The sequence below is a fragment of the Triturus cristatus genome, chromosome 10 (assembly GCF_964204655.1).
Source record: "Triturus cristatus chromosome 10, aTriCri1.1, whole genome shotgun sequence".
NCBI lineage: Eukaryota > Metazoa > Chordata > Amphibia > Caudata > Salamandridae > Triturus > Triturus cristatus.
The window spans coordinates 71,606,596-71,615,347 of record NC_140593.1 but is presented as its reverse complement, the minus strand read 5'-3'; the positions used below and the strand labels follow the sequence as shown (position 1 = coordinate 71,615,347).

The 8,752-nt window shown below is 39.9% G+C and overlaps 1 long non-coding RNA gene across 1 annotated transcript; it reads left to right on the top strand.

Moving 5' to 3' along the window:
• The first annotated feature begins 509 nt into the window (after nt 1-509).
• On the top strand, nt 510-7,472 carry LOC146788855 (uncharacterized). The gene is made up of 2 exons (XR_014969995.1): nt 510-2,550; nt 2,658-7,472. It is a non-coding gene; the product is annotated as an uncharacterized LOC146788855 (long non-coding RNA).
• Nucleotides 7,473-8,752: the final 1,280 nt, after the last annotated feature.

Sequence of the window (8,752 nt, the reverse complement as noted above, 5' to 3'; positions counted from 1 at the left end):
GCAAAAAAGTTTGAAGACCACTGCTCTAGACCAATTGTGAGCTTCCTGGCCAGACTGTATGAGAATTTGGTAAGCAATTATGGTTCTCAATTGGAGAACTGTGGGCCATCGTGTGCAGACATCCGTACTTTGAGAAGCAGAACGCACGAGTCGTGTAACCACTCTGAAACTCTAACAGATATAAGTGGGGGAAGAAAAAAATCGATTGAGGAATACAAATTGATGAAAGAAAACGTAGAAGGTCTTCTATGGTCTTGCCCATCAACAACTTTTGGAAAAAGCTTGGCTTCCTCGCGCATTGGGCCCCAGGACTAATACATATTGAAACTACGCATTTGCTAAGGAACTTGCCTTGGAAATATAGGGAGGATTCTTTCGCTTATAATGAGACTATATGAATAGCTGCCATTTGTCAATTTTCCATAAATCCTTTGACCCTGTCCCCTGGTTGCTGTGATATTGATGTGGGTATCTGGAAAGGTCCTGATGAAGGTGGTCTTGTCGTAAATTGGCTGCGATTAAATTAGCGTTAGCAGAATCCATCTGGTATTTACAGGCTATTCTGTACATTTTGTGGAATCCATTTTGTATTTCTGGCAGCCATTTTGTCTTCCCTTGTGCTCTGTTTAAAGGACTGGCTATACTTAGACTCTGCTACCCTGCACATGCGCAGGAATATCTAACTGTCCATGCATCTGTTTTTAGTCTGTAACTATCAGGTTGTTTCTACCAGAGTCAGCAACTGCTAGCTCCTCCTATACTATTTACGGTGCATTTCTGTATGACCATCTATGTATGTAACTCTTCTCATGTATGCTTGCATCGTCCTTTTCCTGAGCCCCTGTGTGGGTATAAAAGACCCATGGTTCTTCTACTCTGGGTGCTACCTTCATTCAGCACCACAGGGTGCTGGGTGAATGTGGTTCCACCTCCTGAGGTTTAATAAACTATGTATTTTCTATTTCAGATTCTGTGCCAACTTCTTTCTAATAGTCTGAGGACTCTGTGCAGAGAAGGGCGAACCCCTTGCACTGGTAGGCCTAGCTGAGGTCTATTTTCTACAATTGGCGCCTCAACGTGGGGCTCATCGGTGACTCGGATGCCCAAAGGATTGGTCGCGACGAAGGATTGGAATCTCGCTCTGGACGTGATCACTGCCCGATAAGACCAGAGTCTTGGCATCCACGGCGACTTTTCCTTTCTTTCTGATCTGACCATCCAGGTGGCACCGGTCCTCGACTGAGATCTCTTCTGTTGATTCACCGTGCAGTGACCATTTGGTCGATTTTAGAACTTGGCAGGATGAATCTGAACACCAAGTGATTGGTAAGTGTCTGCGGCGCTTGCTGTTGGTTTTGATGCCTGTGATTGGTAAGGTAGTTTAGTAACGCTTACTGTGGCTTTGAGTATGGTATATTTTGTGTTGGCCAACTTGGTTTGTTTTGACATATGTGACTTGCAATTCACATAGGCAGGTAATGAGGAGAATTTTCTCTAACTGAATTGATTTGAACGGCACATCGTACTAAAGGTACCTTAAGTGCTACTTTGATTATAATATTGCATATTCTGCACTATTTTTTGGCATATCTGTCTTTAGCACACTTCAAAAGATGTGTTGCCTTTGGAATGGTACCAAAATGAAACTTGATGAAGCACAACTGGCCCCCCCTCGGAGGGGACGCCTAATAGGGATATGTATATTAAGTATGGTCTTTCTTCTATAATGTACAGCGCATTATGGAATAAAAATACTTGTAAGTGGTGACTAGTACCCCGAGGAACTAAATATGTACATAAAAGGATCCTGGTCTGTGCACTTAGTAACATTCATAAGTGATGAGATGCAGAGCGTTTTTTTTTGGTGTTCTGCCAGCCAAATCTGGTGAATATGACTTGCAACTAGTATTTACAAATGGTTTGGTTTAAGTACAGTCTGTGGGCTGTCTTTTGTTTCTGTCTTAAGTGTTGATTTGTGGGTTAAATGTGTGTTTACATGTTATGGTGTGGTAAATTGTGTTTTGGATGTTGCTAGCACTGGAAAAAGCGTGTGATTGAATGACTGTGAATATGTGAAAGAATTCTGAGAAGTGAAATTGTTAAGGAGTAAATTTAATTTGGTCTCATCACCATCAATAAGTCGCAAAAGGAAATTGAGAGGGGTGTAGCAAGAGAAAGAGCAACCCCTGTGATTTGATGACACCCTTAATGTACAAAAGTATTAATGAAGAGTAATTAGGGACCCGTTAAAAGTTTAGCTTGGAAAAATTGTGGGTATTTCGAATTTGCAAATTGTTCCTATGCAGCTTTGTGTTCTTGGTGGTTCAGTGAGCCAATGTGCTGGGTCCACAGGGTTGTAGGTTCTAATTTAAGCTGAACCTGCTAATCTGAGAATTGAACCTAAATTTATGACCCTTGAAAAGAAATTGTATATTAAAATAAATGTTTCCATAGGGCAAATTATTGCAGTTTAGATAACATTAGGAAGGCTTTTTGTCTTTGACAGCTTCAGGGCTGTGCAAGGCAGATTTTGACCTTGCAGCTTGTAAGGTGGGGGCTAAAAATAGAGGAGTGAACCAGGAGGTGAAATCACTGCTTAGAAAGCTTCACTGACATGAAAATGTGTAATGCTTGCAGCAGGACAGCCTTGGAGAAAGGTGGGGGCTAGGAGCACTCGCTGTGGCCCGGTTCTGCGCTGAGGTTTAGCTTCTCTGATGAGACAGGGCAGCTGAGGAACGAAACCCAAGGAGCCTTCCTCTGCCCTATTTTGTGCAAAGACCAGTTAGACTTTCCATAGAAAACTGTTTTTATTTTTTTTTAAAACTGTTGCATTAATCCTACACAAAAAGTAAAATGATGCTCTTGCTTGAAATTTTAAGGGCTATATGCCTATATAAAAACGATTTTCCAATTGAGAATTAATTTTCTCAGTGGAAATTGTGGCGCAAAATTAACATGGATTATCGGATAAGAGTTTTACCTTTAGAAAGTTAAAATTAAGATGACCTGTGTAAAGAGAAAAACGAAATTGTGTGTTTTACAATAGACTAAATTCAGATACAAAATGTCACAGCATTTATCTTTTGTATAGGGTATTCAAAGGCATTCACATTATACAGCACGACAGATTTGTGTTGGCTTGAAGGGTTGACTTGCAAGGCGTGTGAATTTCGACACCTTTACGTGTTAAACAGCTGTGTCAACAAGACCATTTCTATTTCGGACTCCGGCTACAGAGAATAGTTGAAGTCAAAAACACGGAGTAAAATTCTGCATTTCAGACTGCTGTTTCCAAAGTTAGAAATGTAGTTTCATTATTTTTGCAGATTGACAGTAGGGGATTTTTTTTCTTAATGCCTTTTTTTTAAAATAAGGATAAGAGTGGTTTTTGATGTTCAATAATAATGGCTGTCCTTCATTTAAAAGTGGCGCAGACTTAAGATGTTTCAAGATAAGCTTCTGTGCTTAGGGCTAAGAATTAATGTGTTTCAATATAATAGGCAAGGGATGCAGCTCGCTTTTCATATGTAGACTCATCAAAATGATTAGATTTATTAACAAAAAATATATTTTGATTATATAAAAAAAAAAAATGTTATTTCAAATAGGTGCTAAAACAAATTCGTTTTTTACTATTTATAATGCCTAATAATGATACTGTGACCTCCTAGCATCCAAATTGCATTTAAGCCGTGCTATACAGCAATAGGGGGTCAATTACATGTGAAAATGTCACTTTACCCAGGCGTACAAAACTCATTTTTATAAGGGTATACATTATACATTTTTGATGCCACATCTCTGGGATATGTAGAGGACATTCTGGGGATGACTATTATGCAAAAACATTGTAGGATGTTAATTTTTAAGTGCCCTGAAAATCAAAGTCGAAATTGGGTAAAAATTCACTATTTAAGTGAGTTTTCTCCAGTCAGATCAGTTTTTAAACTGCCTTACGCCCCAGTAAATGCACATATGTAAGCATAGACCATCTATACTGCTAGACAAACGCTTGGCACACTGCTTATACATATCAATGTACAAAAATTGGCAGAAGTTATTAAGCTTACCTCTGAAATTGCTGGTAGACACACAGAGTGGGTTTTGCTGCTCTGTCTTCGGTCTTTAGGGTCACTTTGACTTGGAAGCACCACATGAAAACCTTGCATGCCTGCTGGGGAACAGCTGCATAGGTTATAGGTCAAAGTCCTACATTTAGAAGCCTGTAGGGCTCAGCACAACGTTGCTTTGACATTTCGACATTTAAAAGACGAAATGGCAGGGGAAGAAAGAGGTTTTTGCTTACCCTTTTTTTTTGGTAAAAGCAAGTTTTTGTGTGCACTCAATGCACATAGTATATGTGACCTCTCTTTAAAGGACAATGGCTCTGCCATATATATATAGTATAAATGTTTTTAGGGTTGAATTCAGGAAGCAATGGGATTCAGTTTGACTTCATGCGGTCTCATGTTGCACTAGTACATTTGCTAAAGGAATATGTTCTTTGGCTAGCTGAAATGTGCTATTTCGCTCCTCAGAGTTTGTTTATGCCCAGTTGCTACAAATTAGGGTTGATAGTGTTGACAGAATGAAACCTGGTACAGGTTTCTTACCGTCAAAACTGGGGAGTGGAGGCTAGCTCCTCTACAAATTAAGGGTAGGCAAATTTATGTGTTCTCTCTCTTTTTCTTACTTTTTTTGAGCCTGTCTAAACTGTCTGTGAAATAACCATGAGACATTAAATTGGCTTTTCAGTAATACTGTTTTAAACATTATTAGCATTAATAAAACGAATAAATATATTTTGCTATGTTACTACCCATCCTCTCTGATGGAATTATGAGAGGATGAGTAGTCTAGGTTGCTGTTTCCTTATTTGATCTTTAAGGGGAACTAGCTGTGGGTAGTTTTTGTTTGAAAATTCTCAGGTGACAACACCACTATTGTTTGTTATTCTCATGCTACATACAGTTTTGCAAGGGCATTGCTAGTTTTATTAGCTAGTCTGTGTAAATAAACTGACAGTCCTTACTAGAACTAATGTTGCATAGTTTGGATTGTGAAAATGTAGAATGCAGGGAAGAGGTCTATGTGATCCTTAGCAAACATTTTTGAGGAAAATATTGTTTTACAGGAGTCTGTTAGTCACAAGATGTTCCGCTGGAGAACATGTACCCATTATGTTGAAGTTTTTAGTTCTGTATGTAATAGGAATCCCTGTTAAATTAGCAGTGTTAGATTTTCCTGTTGCTCCTATAACATGAGAGCATGGTCCTGAGTATACAATATAGGTGCTTTAATTAAGAAAAATCATTTTAGAAGTGTCTGCAGTCCTGTACAAATAATGCAATGTTTAGGAGTAAAACGTGTATAACATTTCCTTTTCTTGAGGGTCTTTAGAAATGAACACAGACTTCCTTGACTGCTTGGCATTGGGTGACGTATTACTCTTGTCAGTTCACTAAAGAGTTTTTATACTTGCTAATAGGTCCAGACTGTTGTTTTATTTACTCTCACATATATGAAAGTGGTTCCAGGGTGCCTTGTTAATATATGGGGCGTCCCTGGACTAGGAAGTATTCTGAGACTATCCTCTCTGTTGATAGATTATTTTTGTGCCTTGTCTAAAGACCTTTTGTTCTGTCCACCAATAGATATTTGCTGCTTTACAACCATTGCCAGAGGGGCGCGTACATCAGATCCAGCTTGAGGAGTCAGCACCAGTCCAGCTTGAAGTCAAAGTGAAGGTAACCTGCACAGGCACTGCTGGCAACCAGGACCTCAGTGAAGGTAGAAGGCCGGAAGCATTGTGATGAGCGTACCCCTGCTACTATCTTGGGCGAAAGATGGGGTCACAAATCAGAAAGGAGAAATCGTGGATCAAGCTTTTGATGCCCAGCTGAGAGTCACAGACCGACCAGGAAGGGAAGAAGGTTTTTGCTTGAGGTAACCCCCTTTGAAACAAGGGTTGCTTCAGAGATCCTAGCATCAGGCCTCTGAATCCTGGTCCCAAAGTGGCTGTAAAGGAGATACCTGGGCACACTGAATGCAATCCATGGCCCCAACGAAAGAGCAGTGTGCCAGCAGAGCAATACAGGAGTTAGGGAAGGACTTGAGTTCAGGGTACAGGTGCTGTGTCTCTGGTGCCTGTTAGATTGAAATGAAGAAAACTGGTGCACTGCCTGAGACACTGGACAGGATCGCTGAGCGCATTTGCCCTGGTGGGTGATTGCCCTATCCTGAAAGAAGAAACTTTTCCCTTGAAACTAGGCCATGATTCCTGAGTTGCGAGTTGTGCAGCTCCACCGTGGGAACAACAAGAGCCTGCCTGTGAGGCTCAAACGGACACAGGGAGAAGACTCCCCTCTGGTTGGTTGTACAGCGGCTTTAATTTCCCAAGGACTTCTTTTTCTTTTTGTTGAAAATGTACCCCATTGATCGTCCCATTTTTTGAGGAGGAGCAACCCTTTGCAGCTCTTCCTCCTAATTCTCATGGTCCTCCTGGTCCCCTGGATCCAGGATCATTTTTGTAAATAATATGTCTGACTGCTTTAATGTTTGTATTGGGTATAATGATAGATACTCTAGCCCTCATAAAGGAAACACTGGAAAAGTCTAGCGAAAATGTTTTTATTAGATATGTACTGTTGGATACTTTGATATTGAAATTGATGGTAACTGAAATGCATGGGAACCTTGAAAATGTTTTTACTGGATGGTTCTAGGATTTGCTAAGGACTAGAAAGCTAATAATTCTGTTTCTGATAATAGTAATTACTCTCTCCTGCTATCTGTATGACCCAATTCTCTGTTCCCTTTGTACTTCTGTTTATACCTCATACATACCCGCTTAACAATATTTAGAATGAGAAATGCCCACCTAGCAATGAATTAGGAAATTTATGAAAAAGAAAAAAAAAATGTTATTAAAAATTAATATGCATATTTTTCATTTTTCCTACTGGATTATGGGAGATGTCTTCAGCTAACGCTAAAAGGGTCGTCTGTCGTAAATTGGCTGCGATTAAATTAGCGTTAGCAGAATCCATCTGGTATTTACAGGCTATTCTGTACATTTTGTGGAATCCATTTTGTATTTCTGGCAGCCATTTTGTCTTCCCTTGTGCTCTGTTTAAAGGACTGGCTATACTTAGACTCTGCTACCCTGCACATGCGCAGGAATATCTAACTGTCCATGCATCTGTTTTTAGTCTGTAACTATCAGGTTGTTTCTACCAGAGTCAGCAACTGCTAGCTCCTCCTATACTATTTACGGTGCATTTCTGTATGACCATCTATGTATGTAACTCTTCTCATGTATGCTTGCATCGTCCTTTTCCTGAGCCCCTGTGTGGGTATAAAAGACCCATGGTTCTTCTACTCTGGGTGCTACCTTCATTCAGCACCACAGGGTGCTGGGTGAATGTGGTTCCACCTCCTGAGGTTTAATAAACTATGTATTTTCTATTTCAGATTCTGTGCCAACTTCTTTCTAATAGTCTGAGGACTCTGTGCAGAGAAGGGCGAACCCCTTGCACTGGTAGGCCTAGCTGAGGTCTATTTTCTACAGTCTAACTACTCTTCATATACTGCCGAAACGCGCGTCGACCTTATGTTGAGCCTTGTTCTCTGAACTTAAAAATCTATTTGGTTGTGGAGGTTTTCTGCGTCACACATAACCTCTACCTTGTTCAGATGCTGGTTGTATGAAGTTTGTGAGAGTATGCATGTGTTCGAATGGCTGTGATATGGATGTATTTATTGAAGTTAGTCCAGGGGTTGTTTTTCTATTAAATGGATTTGTGCATGTGAAATTTTATGTAATTATTTTGATGATTTTGTTTTTTGTACAAATTTTCATAATCAGTTTTTTCTATTTGAATGAAAGAAAGATATACATAAAAAGAAAAGTGAAATGTTATAAAATATATAAAGCAATGAAATAATAAAAGTAATGACAATTTAAATGTCAAGTGTCACTGTTGTGATTATATGCAAGAGAGAGCAAGTCCTTGATGTAAGGAATAGATAGGCTATGAGGGAGCATATTTAGTGGTCTCTGGTTCTTTCCCCTCTTCTCCCTAGCCTTTAGTGGGGCTCCCCTATAGTGCAACGGTTCTCTGGGAGAATGCACGAATAATTTTGCAGTTAAACGTGGCATTCGACAAGGTTGTGTTTTAGCCCCCATTTCATTTTCTTTATTTATTAATGGGGTGGATCAGACTTTGCAAACTGTCCATGCTGATGTCCCACAAGTGGATGGGTGCCCCATTCCGGTACTACAGTACGCAGATGATGCGGTCCTGCCGGCCACGACTCCTCTGGGGTTTCAACGTCTAAGGGATGCTTTTGGGGATTTTATTGGTGCACGGAAACTCGCCATTAACAAAAGTAAAACTTACACAATGGCATGTCGGTCCAAGGTTAAAAAATGTAGATCATTCCTTTTGGATAAATTACCAGTGGCTTCTGTTGATTCATTTTGTTACTTGGGCATTACCTTCTCTGGTAATGGCTCCTGGACTCGTGAACTCATTAATGTTAAGAGTAAAATGGACAGAAGTACACTTGGCATTTTTAGATTTTCTGCCAAGTTGGGATCCAGACCAGTTAAGGAGATGACTGAAATTTATAAGGCAAGGGTTTTATCCATTGCAACATATGGGGCTGGTTTATGGGGTTATTTTAATAGTAAAGTTTTGCAGACTAAGGAAAATGGTTTCCTAAAACGCTTACTTTGTCTGCCTACCTC